The sequence below is a fragment of the Phascolarctos cinereus genome, unplaced genomic scaffold, assembly GCF_003287225.1.
Source record: "Phascolarctos cinereus isolate Bilbo 61053 unplaced genomic scaffold, phaCin_HiC Scaffold_1;HRSCAF=81, whole genome shotgun sequence".
Classification (NCBI taxonomy): Eukaryota; Metazoa; Chordata; class Mammalia; order Diprotodontia; family Phascolarctidae; genus Phascolarctos; species Phascolarctos cinereus.
In genome coordinates this window covers 7,042,043-7,055,435 of record NW_027555514.1, presented here as the reverse complement: position 1 = coordinate 7,055,435, position 13,393 = coordinate 7,042,043, and the positions used below count along the sequence as shown (strand labels likewise).

At 40.7% G+C, this 13,393-nt stretch overlaps 1 protein-coding gene and 1 long non-coding RNA gene across 5 annotated transcripts in view; one reads left to right on the top strand and one right to left on the bottom strand.

Moving 5' to 3' along the window:
* The window catches only part of DGKB (diacylglycerol kinase beta), a 667,225-nt gene that overhangs the window by 403,247 nt on the left and 250,585 nt on the right, over positions 1-13,393 (top strand). The gene's annotated exons all lie outside the window — the stretch shown is intronic.
* On the bottom strand, positions 6,448-12,734 carry LOC144456223 (uncharacterized). Its single transcript, XR_013485127.1, has 2 exons — positions 12,556-12,734; positions 6,448-6,931 (listed from the first exon to the last, which is right to left on the bottom strand). It is a non-coding gene; the product is annotated as an uncharacterized LOC144456223 (long non-coding RNA).

The following is a 13,393-nucleotide window of genomic DNA, read 5'->3' as shown; positions in this document are numbered from 1 at the left end:
ATTTTTGTGTGATAGTTGCCTTACACTCATCTCCAAATGAGCACACTTGATCTACTCTCACAAAGTGTTTTGTAACTATACTATTTATCCCAAGTTGCTGATCAAAAAAGTTAACATAATTAAGAGACTATATGAAAAATGGAATTTTTATATCAGATATATGAAGGACTTATTTTTGTCCTGGCTTTTAATACATAAAAATGTAAGTATCTGTAATATAATATAAAAATACACATTTTATTGTAGGGATTAAGATGTTACTTAGACTGGTAGTAACCACTTGTAAGAAAAGAAAAGAAGAGAAGAGAAAAGAGAAGAGAAAAGAGAAGAGAAGAGAGAAGAGAAGAGAAAGGAAAAGAATTTGCACCTACTGTATGCTGGACAGTGGAGATACAAAGACAAAAGTGAAATGGTCCCTGTCCTCAGGGGTCACCTATTCTCTTGAGGGACATACACCAGAAACACAAACATATAAAAGCCAAGTAATTGGAGAACAGAGAGTACAGTCCTCCAACTGGTGACGGAAGAATCAAGGGTGAGTCCAAGGTGGCAAAGGCAGAGGCCATTGTGACTTGAAGTGCCATGTGTTCTCCAGTCCTCCACATGGCTTACCAGGTCCTTTTTCCTATAAGCTTTCGTGTCTAAGGTCATAGAATATTTATTTGGAATACTATTTTGAGATGAGATTATTTATCCCGCTGGCTGGATTGTTGTTTCAAGTGTGGACTTGAATTCTGCCATCCTAGAATTCTGACAGACATCTTCACATTACCCATAGTTACTGGCCAGGTTAGAAAGGCTTTGCTTCCTTTGACTTGCAAAGACAGACGAATCCCTCACATTTCTATGACATTTAAAGATTTAGAAGGTGAGGAAGACCCAACAAATAGATTATCCCCATTTTAAAGATGAGTAAACTGAGACCTAGAGGAACACAGTGACTTGTCCCATTCTAATATGTATGACATATGAGATTCCTAGTTGAGCTTCTCCAGAACCCAAGTCCAATTGAGATTTTTACTACAAAGGCAAAATAGGTTTGTTTTGCTAAATAATAATAATAATAACAATGCAAAACCATGCTTTTTGAAAATAAGGCAGCTTCTGTGTGATATTGGGCAAGTCACTTAACCCCCATTGCATCACTAAAAAACAAAAAAAGATAATAAGGCAGCTTTACCCAATAACAACACGTCAGCCCTTGACAAAAATGAGATTCTTCCTGATTGGCAAAAAGTAAAATGAATCCAAATGAACTCATCTCTGGTGACTTCCTTTGATCACTCCAACATATCTCTCATTCTGGATACTCTCAGCTTCTTGGTGAATATTTCACCTGTTCCACTCATACTTCACACACACACACACACACACACACACACACACACACACACACACGCACACTCTATCAATAGGACAGTTACCTGCAAAATCTTAGTAACTGGAAACATTAGGGGTTACCAAGCAGTTGTTCTGTTGTTCAGATTGTGGGGAATCCTATTCCCTCTGTAGTCTGGGCTGGTCGCACTAGAGCTAGAATGTTATTTTCAGTTCTGGGTGCCTGATTTTAAGATGATCATCGAATGGCGGAACACAGAGAAAAGGACCATGAGGATGGCAAGGCCGGCCATCGTGGGGCTGGACGACGCTTCTGAGAGTCATTGCAGGTGTTCCGTGTACTGACGTGACATCTCCCTGGTAGACTGTAAGTTCCTTGAAGACGAGGACCAGATCACTTTTGGTCTTTCTATGTCTAACACTTAGCTATGGCATCTACCACATAGTAGTAATTGAGTTAATGCTTAGTGAATGGTTGAGCAAGCTACTGTTCTGTAGAATACATACTTATGGCCTTAATATTTCTAACTTTGGGCTGGAGCTTCCAGAGTTTTAAGTGAATTAAAGAATCAGATCAGACAGACTGTCAGAGTGAGGATGTAATGCAGAAGAGAGAAGATTAAAGAAAGTCGCCAAACATATTTTCAAAGTTGTCCTGGGTATGGGGGGTTAGGGAAACAACAACCACCCCCAATGGTAGAAGTGGCCTGAGGTGTGAATTATAATCCCAGCTCCAATGCTGCTTCCGCCACAAAGTCTACCAGGCTGTGTGATCTTTTGTGAGTCATGGACCCTGATGACATGGACCTTGATTAAACTATTCCACCTTTTTCTCAGAATAATGCTTTCAGATGCTTAAAGTATATGGAATTACAAGGGAAATCAACTAGAGTTATGAAAACATACATTAAAAACATTTCACAGAGCCTGGGTCAAGGGCCCCTGACTTGCGCCTTGTATAACCCTTTGCTTTGCATTAGATAAATGCACTTACCATTTAATATGAATCCTTAGATTCATCTCCATTGGGTCTTATCTGCCTGCTATTATAAGCTTGCTTTTCCAAATATCCTTTTTCTCTCAGCACCTAGTTACCATGCTATGTAGCCAGTGAACAATAAATGTTCACTGAAAAAAAAAAATGGAATCAGACTTAACATAACTGTCTAAATAGTTTCCAATAGTAGGGTAACAGACTTCACCGTTTGGGGGCATGAGGCAGAGGCTGGAGGACCATCTGTCAGGGATGCTGACACACAGAGAAGTTGGGAAAAAATGAACAGGAAGGTCAATGTCAATGGCCAATGCTATCATTCTGGGATCCTATGCTTTTTTTTATGAACCAAAAGAAAAACCAACCATTCCCAACCTTGATTTGGTCACATATGGCTGGGTGTACATTTAGCATTTAGCAATCTCTATGAGCAACTGGATTTAAATCTTCTCATTTTTCTAGGGGCTAATCCCGTCTTTTCTCACTGAAGTAATGTTTAACAGGCTATTAGACCACAGAGACCTTAAGGAAGAAAAACTGAACTGCTTCCTGGTATCCACAAAGACCCTGAGTTTGTCCAATGTACAAGTGAATGGAAATCTTAGCCAGCTTATTTATTTTGGCACTGACCAATATCTTAATATGTGCCTAGTGTCTTATTCTGTAATGGAAATAACAGTCTCAGGAGGCCATGTGGCATCTAGCACAACACCCTGAGTTACTTACTGCTCAATAAATATTGTAGGGGCTGATTTTTATTTTATTAAACCATGCTCATTAGAATAAAATAATTATAGATTTCAAAATCATAGGATCTTGGTGCTGGAGGAGACCTCCCAGAATCAATGGGAGGAGGAAGTGACAGAAAGAGACACAGAAACAGAGACAGAGACTCAGAGAGATAGAGACATGAATAGAAAGAGAGAGGAAAGGACAGAGATGACTGGAGGTGGGAGGAGGGGAAGAGGGCAAGGGAAAGGATGGGGAAGATTCTCTAAGATCGCTTCTGTCTTGAAGATTTTAGGATTTTGAAATTTCTACTCCTTCCTTCCCGTTCCTCCTTCCCTCGTCTAAAACAAGTTTGAAAGTTAAGACATGACGGTATCCACCCTAGGGCGAGGGTATTGAGCCCTCTTGCTAACTTGAGGCCTAAGCGTGTTTACTTGCAAAGATCTTTGTTGCAATGTCATGCTTGTGAGGTAATTAAGAGCCATAGCACATTATTTTCTTGGCTTCTGACACTTCAACGATGCACAGTTTTGTGGGTCCCATCTCTGTCACCCAGTGTTTCTTAAGCACCTATTGCACACAAGATTCGGTGCTGGGTTCTGAGAATATCTACATGGCATCTGTTCGAGGCTATACCTAGGACTGCAGGAATACAGTCCAAGATAACTAGAGGAGAAGTCTGCCCTTTTAGCAAGGGGGATACTTCATTTCATTGACAGGTACTCAACTAGGGCAGCTGGAGCCAGGCAGCCCGTGGCACCTAAGAACAGTGATACTCAAGATTCAAGATGTGTATTATACCACTTTAGATTGCGAAGAGACTTCAGACATTATCTAGCTCAAGTCAATTCAATTGGATCCAGTAAACATTGCTGGGGATTCCAATAGGACAAAGAAAGGGGTTTGATTGCTGTAATACACCACAAGAGGATAGTTCTAGCATCTGCCAAAAAGCCTCTGATGTGAGAGCACTTTTGCCTTCCAAAGAAGCCCACTCTACTTGGACAACACTACTTGATGGCCAGGTTTTGTTTTGTTTTTCTGCTTATATCCTAGCTGGGTATAATCAGCACGGGTTCACATCTGAGACTATGGCTCCGAGGTTGACCTGTGGACTTTGAGTGTCTTGATTCTCAAACAAGCCTTCTGATTATTTTTTTTTAATTTTTATCAGGGTGGTCTCATTGTTCTTGCTAGACCCCTAGGATTAAATGGCTTTGCTTTTCACTTACTTAATCAACCCCAAGGTTTTTGTTCCTGTATTTTACAGCCTCACTTCTGTAGCTCCTGCTCATTCCTCTTCTGCTTTATGCCATTCACTGGACTCCTATCACTGACCTACTAAATGTCCCTCCTATATTGCACTCCAGCAGGTCCTTAACAGTGATGAATCCTCATGTCATGCCTCACTTTCAAAGCCTTCAGTGACTCCTCATTGCCACCATGTAGAGTCAGCTCCTTAGCCTCACACTCAAGGCCAACTTAGCTTAACTGTACCCTGCCTGCCTTCCCAACTTCTCCCACCCTTAGTCAACTTTAGCCTTGCTGGAAACTCCAGTTCTATATACATTGGTTTTGAGTCCATTTTAGGAATTTCGGCTTTCCCAATATTTCTTATAATACTGTAACTTCTTAGAACTGGTCTCTTGCTAGGTCATCATAGAATTCTTCTACCTTAAATATGAGTTTACCCCTTACATACCTAAAAAAATTCTCTGAACATCCTTATTTGTGTTGAGAACTCTACTGTGTATCCAGTCACCCAAGTCTAAAATGGAGTTATAGAGTTATTCATTGTTTTTTTTTCTTCCTGCCCCCAGTGCTATCCTTACTCAAATACTGGACATCTCTGACATCTGTTCCCTTCTTCATACTCATGTAGCCTTTAGCCTAGTCAAACTTGGTTTTGTTCTTTGGCTCTGTTAATCTAGTAACTTGGAATTAAGAAGAAAATTGTTGCCAAAAAAATCATCAACAGATTTTAGTTTTCCACATGACTTTTCTGTGAGGTAGAGTAGGTTAGAGATTAGTATCCCCAGTTTACAGATGAGGAAACTGAGGACCACAAAAATTAAGTGACTTTCCTAAGGTCACAGATCTTATGACTGTCTGATCTGGGATTTAAGCCCAGGTCTTCTGACTCTAAATATGTTGCTCTTTATATTGAGAAATAGTGCTGACGCTTCATAAAATAGAACCCACTAAGCCCAGGCCCCCTGTCTCCTCTCTCTTCAGCTCCCCATTCCATGTTGTGGTTCCCCATTAGAATGTAATCTCCCTGAAGACAGGGACCATCTTTTACCCCTGGTGTTTAGCACAGTGCATGGCACATAGGAGGTAGGACTTTAATTGGGCGTGTGAGTTTGTTTTCTTCATTCCTTTAGCACCACATTTATCCAGATCTTTATTTCCTGGTCCCAGCACTTGCTTTGTTTTTCCTTCATGCACATCGGAACCCAGGCTGCTGGGCTAGGTCACAGGGGAGTTGGGCCAGTGAAGGCCTGCTGTCAGCACAGCCCAGGCTGGTGGCCATGGGCTAATGGGGAGAAATGGACTCCCGAGTTCTCAGCACTTACTGCTTATTCTCCTGAACTTAGATCAAGGGGCTAAGCTCAGGTTTTGGTGGCTTTGTCTAGAAACTGGAGTAACTGCCAGAATCAGAGCGGCAAATGGACTTAATGATTAGAAAGAATTATAAAATTTGGAAGTGAATTTAAAACTTCATTTATCTCTAAAATAATAGAAGTAAGTATTAAGATAAGCTAAACATTAAAACTTTGCATAATGGTGAGAATGGGCTTAAAATTAAAAACAAATAACAACATTTACGGAAAATATGACAAATAACATTTTGTATCCAAAATTTATAGGGAAGTTGCGAAAATGGTCATCTGAAACCCCAGACCGCGATGGACTGACGGTCGAAGTGTGATTTTTCAAAGAAGAAACACAAATTGTTCTTAGTCACTTGGGGAAAAAAATTCAACACCTAATAATCAAAGAGATGAAATTAAAAGAAGTTTGAAGTATTGCTCCATGACCATAAGATTGGAAAAAATGGTTAAAAGCACTGAAATCCATGGTCTCAGGGCTCAGGAGAAATGGGGACATTCATTGAGTTCTAATGCAATTGAGAACATGTAGAAGATCTTTGGAAATCATTTGGGTAACCCACAGCTAAAGCTACAAATTATTCCAGCTCATTAAACTAATAATTCCCTAATAGAATATAACCTGGAAATGTTATGGGGAAAAACAGTCTGTTCAAATAATTTCATAACAGTATTTTATATGATTAAAAAACAAAAACAAAAACAACCCCAAACCCTCAAAGAAACCTAAAAGCCCGACAATAGCAGAATGATTAAAACAAAACTTGTGATGCATTAATTAATAAATAAATATTTAATAAGAGCCCTCTGTGTGCCAGTAATTGCACTGGGCACTGGGGATACAAGTAGAAAGCATCAGAGTGTGAAACACAAACACTACATTGTTGTCTGCATATAACACATAAGCATGGATGTGTGTTTATGTTTATGCATCCATATATACACACTTAGGAATAAATGTGTGTGTGTCTGTGTATCCATCCAACTTACAATGTCGCTAGGCAAGGCCGTTGGTGACAAGGACTGAAGTTTAGGGCAGAAACTGGGGCTGGGCATATCTTGTTTTGTAAGGATGTGGGAGACCTGAGCACATTTGAAGTGGGCAGTAAGGAAGTAACCTGCTAATGGTTGAAATCCAAGAGAGAGGAAGAAGATTGAGGGCCCACCCTTGGGGAGGAGGCAGGAAGGGATGGGATCAAGGACACATGTAGAAGGGTTGACCTTGAGGAGAAGAAGAGACTCCTCTCTGGAAGAGACCCTAGGAAAGGAGAAGAGAGGAGTATTATAATGTCATCAAAGTAGACAAGTGTGATTGATACAGAAAATTCCAGAAAGCTGCTTATGAAATAATGCAAACCTAACAAGGTAGGATCATAAGGACAGAGTTCACAATAACAGCCCATATAGCAAGGAACCTATTTGTGTCTAATAGTAGCCATCACTAGGGTGGGTGGATGGGGATAAAAAAAAAAGATATTTAAATGATAACTTTATTATATATTTAAAATAATAGCAAGTTGTACATAATCGATTTGCAGTTTCATGTGCAATCATCTTTTTTATTATGCTGGGCTATGGAAATGCTTGTTTTATTCCATAAATAAAAAATAAAATAAATAAAACAATTCAAATGAATTTAAAAAAAAAAGAAAACTGATAGGAACTTGCAAGGAATGACAGAAAAGTTGTAATTCTTTAAACACAGAAATTAATTGACACATAAATATTCACAAAGCATCTTTGCTTGTCTTGATGTCCAATATTAAGTATTTAATAAAACATTTAATTTTTTAAATGAACAAAAGGTCAAGGCAGTGACATCTCTAGAGGTCTTGTGAGGACTTTGATAATATCTACTGTGCTCTGAGTTCTAGGAGGATTTAGAGTAATTGTTGAAGGCTTAATGAGCCTCAGATATAGCTGTTCAAAGCATATTTTGCCATAGAAATACCAGAAAAAAAATGACCTCCATAATTTGCGTTTGGTCATGTTTTCTCCATGTGCCTTTCTCATAAAGCTTTTTATTTTCCCCCAACTTTGAAACATGCCCAAATGAAGTCATTGCAATTTAGCAATTTGTTTTCCTGTGGCTTTCATAGGCAGTAATCTAAGAAGAATCTGAACTGCTCAGAGGCCCAGGCCCTGAAGACTTTGGAAGATCCCCCCCCCCCCACAATGGAGGGACAGATGGAAGCATTTCTGCCTTTGGTCTCTCAGGCAAATCTGAGGCTGGAGCCAGCAGAGGGCTCTGGTGCTCATGTCCACTAAGGTGATGAGGGCATGTTCTAAGAACATGGCAGGCCTTTCCTATGGGAGGCAAAATCCTTGTGAAGTCTAGATTTCATCACGGACAAGTGGGGAAATATTGACACTCACCATCCCTCTCTTTGTCAAGTGGAACATCACTTGCCTTTGAATGCCACCTAGACTAGAAAAGGTTGTTAGAGAAAGTGCCTCAATCTGATATGCGTATGTGTTTGTGCCTGCGTGGTGTGTGCTGGGGAGGTCAGAGGTCATCTATGCACTCAGAGCACACCCGCTAATTAAAGAGCCTAGGTTCCCATCTGCTGAGCTCCCCATTTTGAATCTGGGATCTGAAAGGCATTTTGCTACAGGCAGTCTCCACATAGAGAGGTCTCCCCTCTGCTTAATCCCATAACTACCAGTAACACCAGCGCCTACGTATCTGCTGGATGGTAACTCAGATGTGGAGCCAGGGATGTGTCCTCAGCTAATGAGTTTGGGTCTCAGCCTGAGAGTCGGAGACAGAGGAAAACAAAAATGTGCATTTCCAGAGATGAGGCGGGCCCCTGACCTCCCTTCAGGATCATGAGACTCTTCTGTTCATCACTCTTTGTGCTCTTCCTTTAAGGGACTTAAGTGTCCTTGTGGAATTGTGTTACAGAAACATAGGGCAAATAAAAGGTTCATGATTCAGGTTAAGGATGGTTCATTTACCCTTCACATTCTAATCAAAGTGGGGAACATTTAGAAATTACTGTTCTCTATGCATAAAAGTTTGACCTATTCGACACTGCATGTTTCAAATCGTACAGTTAATAACGTGGTCTAATGATGTCTCAACAAAGAATTGTTTACCCATAATTTTGGGTGCTCTGGAGTTACCTCTTAGCATCACTTGACTGGTCCATTTTCCATCTTACTTGGACTTATGCATTGGACACCTCTCTGGGACGGTCCATCATGTGGGAGGGTTTTTTAAAAAAAATATTGATATGAAACGTATTTGCTTCTTAAAGTTAAAAAGCATTTAATTCTGCCATTTGTACTTTATGATCGAACACAATGGATGCTTAATAAATCGTTCAAGAAACTGTGGGAAGTTAATTTTCATCTGTAATGGTGTGAGGGGGTCTTCTCTCTTTGCTTCCCACAATGAAGCTTATCACAATTTTATTTGCAAAGATGATGGTTATTTAATAAAGTGACAAACTGTCCCACTGATAGGCTACATTAATTTGCTTCCAAAGCTGTTCCTTGTGTTCCATAAGAAGGTGATAATTAGCTTTGCAGATTAGAATGATGTGCTCCCACCACTTGGGTGGATGCTTGTTAAAATATATTTTCCCCTTTAGATAAACTTCAAAATAATTAAAACCTGTAAAAAATATTTCTCTACATGGTCTTTAAAATGAATCCTGCTAAGCTATCACGGTCGTCTTAAGCCAACAGGACTCTTGTAAAGGTTAACATTTGACAAAGACTATGAGGAGTGATTAACTCATCAGTGAAAGCAGGAGGATTAGGCTTTGCTGGAACACCTACAAGCCAACCCAGGCTCATTCATATCCTGATTTAATTTCTTCCACTGTCATTACTGATTGTACCATTTAATCTTTGATAAGTCGCGTGAAATCATCTTGTATGTGTCAATTAACACCCTCAATTTTCATTGCTGTTGAGAGCAGAAAATATCATTGAGGAGACTGCAAGTGATTACATTTCAATATTATCCTTACATTAAACACGAATTAAATGCATTTATCGACGCCACATCTGAGTGCCTAAGAGCACCATGTAATAAAATGTTTTTAATTTGGAACAGTAAAAACATGTTTATAAAAACTAAACATGATTTTTTAAATTTTTTTATTTTTTTTAGGGCTGATCCTTTCATTGGCTTGGGGCTGGTGGGAGCACATTCCCTGAATTTGTTCAGCCATCCTGTAATTTCTTAAAGCCTGTCTGCTTTATGATTGCACAGCTAAGGGCAAATCCTTTTCCTTTAGAGTCTGACAATATTAAAAAAAAAAGATACTTCTTAAAATCTATTTCTTATACCAAAAGATGGAATACTCTGTCAGCCTTCAGAAGACACATGAAGCATGAAATGTTTTTACTGGATTGTTTTAATAGGATGAAGAATTTTTTATTTTATTATTATTATTATTATTATTATTATTTTTGGTACATGGGAAACTCAGAGGTGGCGTTTCAAGTGGAGAGGTGGGAAGTTAGTTCCACTGCAAGAGAGGCCTCCATAAAAATACGGGACAAATATATGATTTAAAAGGTGCTTATCGAACTTTGAGAAAAAAGCAGCAGCGATTGCTCAGTGATCATGTGATTCTACCAGGTTCTGTCATAGCAAATTCACTGCTTTCTTTCTGTGTTAGCAGAACAGTTGACCAAGTATCCCATTCTGTGTCTGACAAGGAAGAGATGTGGGCTTTTTCACCTATTTGGGCTAAGACCAAGGTTCATTATAAGGACTCAGAATTGTTTGAATGTTCAGATTCAAAGAGCACCTTTTGGTAGGAGGTCTCCAGGGGAGTGACCCTGGGATCTGGGCAGAGTTCTACGATACTTAATAACATTTTTATCGGTGACCTGGATAAAATCACTGGCCACATGGTCATCAGAATCTGCAGATGACACGAAGCTTATACATCAGCTGACAAAGTCAAGATCTGAAAAGTTCCTCAAAGGGGATCCATCCATTCAACTCAAGAAGTAGATTTTAAACAACTGCCTTGTTTAAAGAAGAAAAAAGCAGATTACTGAGGCATAATGGGGGATGGGGGAGGCAGGGAGGGGGTGAATGGAAAGCGTTCTATACTTGGAGTCAGTACCTAGGGTGATATCTTGTTCCCCCTGTTACCTTGGGCCAAACTGGGAGTTCCTCAGTCTCCCTCATATGTCAGACAAGGGCAGGGGAGATGTAATTTGATGTCCCTACAGCTGTAAGTCTGACCCTTTGATTCAAAGGAAGGTCTCTTGATGACAGTAATCACTTGCTAGGAAGTATTTGGTGGTATAATGGAGAAGGCACTGAAGCTGGAGTCAGGAGGATCTGAGTTCAAATCCTGCCTCTGACTGCCTGACTGTATGACCCTAGGCAAGTCACTTCATTTCTCTGAATCTCTTTCTCATCTCTAAAATAGGAGCAATAGTAGTAGCACCAAGGCCCAAGTTTGTGGTGAATGTGCAATGAGATAATGTCCTAGCTCATCTTCCATAACTTAAGAGGCCTTGTCTAAATATCTGTAAAGATGATGCCAGCGGCAGTGATGATGATGAGATGATGGTGATGGCACTGGTGACAATGCAGAAGAGGAGGAAGGTCCCACCTCTATTTTTGTTCACTGTTCATGTATTTCACAGAGTCAAAGACTCTGAGGTGCCCTGTGCTCTGCAGGGCTGCTCCAAACCAATTCATTCCTACTTGGCTTCCCATGACCCCATCTCTCATCAGCCTGGCATCCAAAGACTCTACTTCATCCTGCCCCCCAAAATTGGAAGTCTCACTAAGTTTCCCTTTCTCATCTTATATCACTCCAAAATCTTCCACTACCTCTTCCTGAGCTCTGCTCTTAGATGTACCTCTCAGAGGGTACTTCATCTCCTTGCCAAGACACAACCGTTTAGATGAGCCTCTGATCTCTTTCTGATCTCTCTCTGTCTCTCTTTCTCCCCTCTCTCTGTCTCTCTCTCTCTCCCCTCTCTCTGTCTCTGTCTCCCCTCTCTCTGTCTGTCTCTCTCCCCTCTCTCTGTCTCTCTCCCCTCTCTCTGTCTCTGTCTCTGTCTCTCCCCTCTCTCTGTCTCTATCTCTGTCTCTCTCTCCCCTCTCCCTGTCTCTGTCTTTCTCTGTCTCTGTCTCTCTCTGTCTCTCTCTCTCTGTCCCTCTGTTTCTGTCTCTCTCTGTCTCCTCTCTCTGTCTTGGCTCCTTCTCTGCTGCCTGCAGATATTCCCATGATTCCTCTGTCTTAAATAAAACAACCCTCCCTTAATCCAAGCATCCTTGCTGGCTCTCATCTTATGTTTCTCCTCCCCTTCTTGGCTGAACTTTAGAATGCCATCTGCACCAGGGGCTTGCTCTTCCCATTTGAACTTCTGACCTCTTCATTCAACTATTCTTACCCTTTCTGAAATTACCAGTAATATCCTAGTTCAGCTATGTCTGATTCTTGTTGACCCCATTTGGGGTTTTCTTGGCAGAGACACTGGAGTGGTTTACCATGTCCTTCTCCAGCTCATTTTACAGATGAGGAAACTGAGGCAGATAGGGTGAAGTGACTTGCCCAGGGTCACACAGCTCGCAAGTGTCTGAGCTGGGATTTGAAGTCATGAAGATAATCAGATCTGATCCTCCTCGTGTTTCCCTTGGTCCCTCCCCTTCTCCTGACCAAATCCACCTCTCTCGAATTTCCTGATGCTTCTCTTTCTTGGCTGTCCTCCATATCTCTGACTGCTCCTTCCTCACCTCTTTTGTTGATTCTTCATCCATGCTGTATGCAGCTCCCGTGAGCCGGCCCCAGATCTCAGCCTTTGCTCCTGATTCTTTGCTCCATAATCTACCTGGCCATTTTGTAAGCTCCCATAAATTCAGTTACCAGCTCTATGCAAGTGAGCCTCTCATACCTGCACGTCCAGCCTTGTCTCTCTCCCAGGATCCAGTCAGGCATCTCCAGCTGCTTCTTGGAAGTTGCAAGTGACTGACCTGAAGGCATTGAAAACTGAGTATGCCCAAAAAAGAATTGCTTCTTTTTCACTTGAAATTATTCTCCTTCCAAACTTCTCTATTTCTATCAAGGGCACCACCCTCCCCCTAGTTCCCAGGCTCCCAATTGTGACCTCACCATCCAGTGTTGGCTTCCTGTGCCCCAGAGGCATGCTGGGACATGGCTAACATCTGGTTCTTTGGGGGAGGAGGAAGGACATACAGTACACTTTAAGTTTAATCTCTATTATTTACATTTTCTCCATTCCTCTCTTAAGTCTAGACAATCAAAAAAACAAAACAAAACAAAACACAACAATAAATCAAGCCCTGATTCATAGCATTTGCTGATTTCTGAGGTATCAGTGCTCAAGTTGAGTGTTTAACTATTGGCTCTTCTGGGCTCAAAGCTGTTTTTTATTTATATGTCACTAGTTATTTATATGTTGTCTTCCCCACTAGAATGGGAGCTCATGGAGGAATCATTCTGCTTTTTTTTTTAATACACATTATTTAGCATAGAAAGGACTATTGCCTTACTAACAGAAAAGGAACTGATTAACCCAAACTATTAGAGTCTAAAACATCTACTTTTCAAAGTCTTTTGAAGTATTGTTAGAAATAATTGACTAATGGAAATGGAAATTGTCCAAGGCCTCCAGGCTCTTTTTAGACGGAAGCTCCCCTGAATCCACTCTGAGCACCCACAGTCTGGGTCCAATGTCTCTCAGCCAGAGTCCTTAAGCTTATTAGTCTATG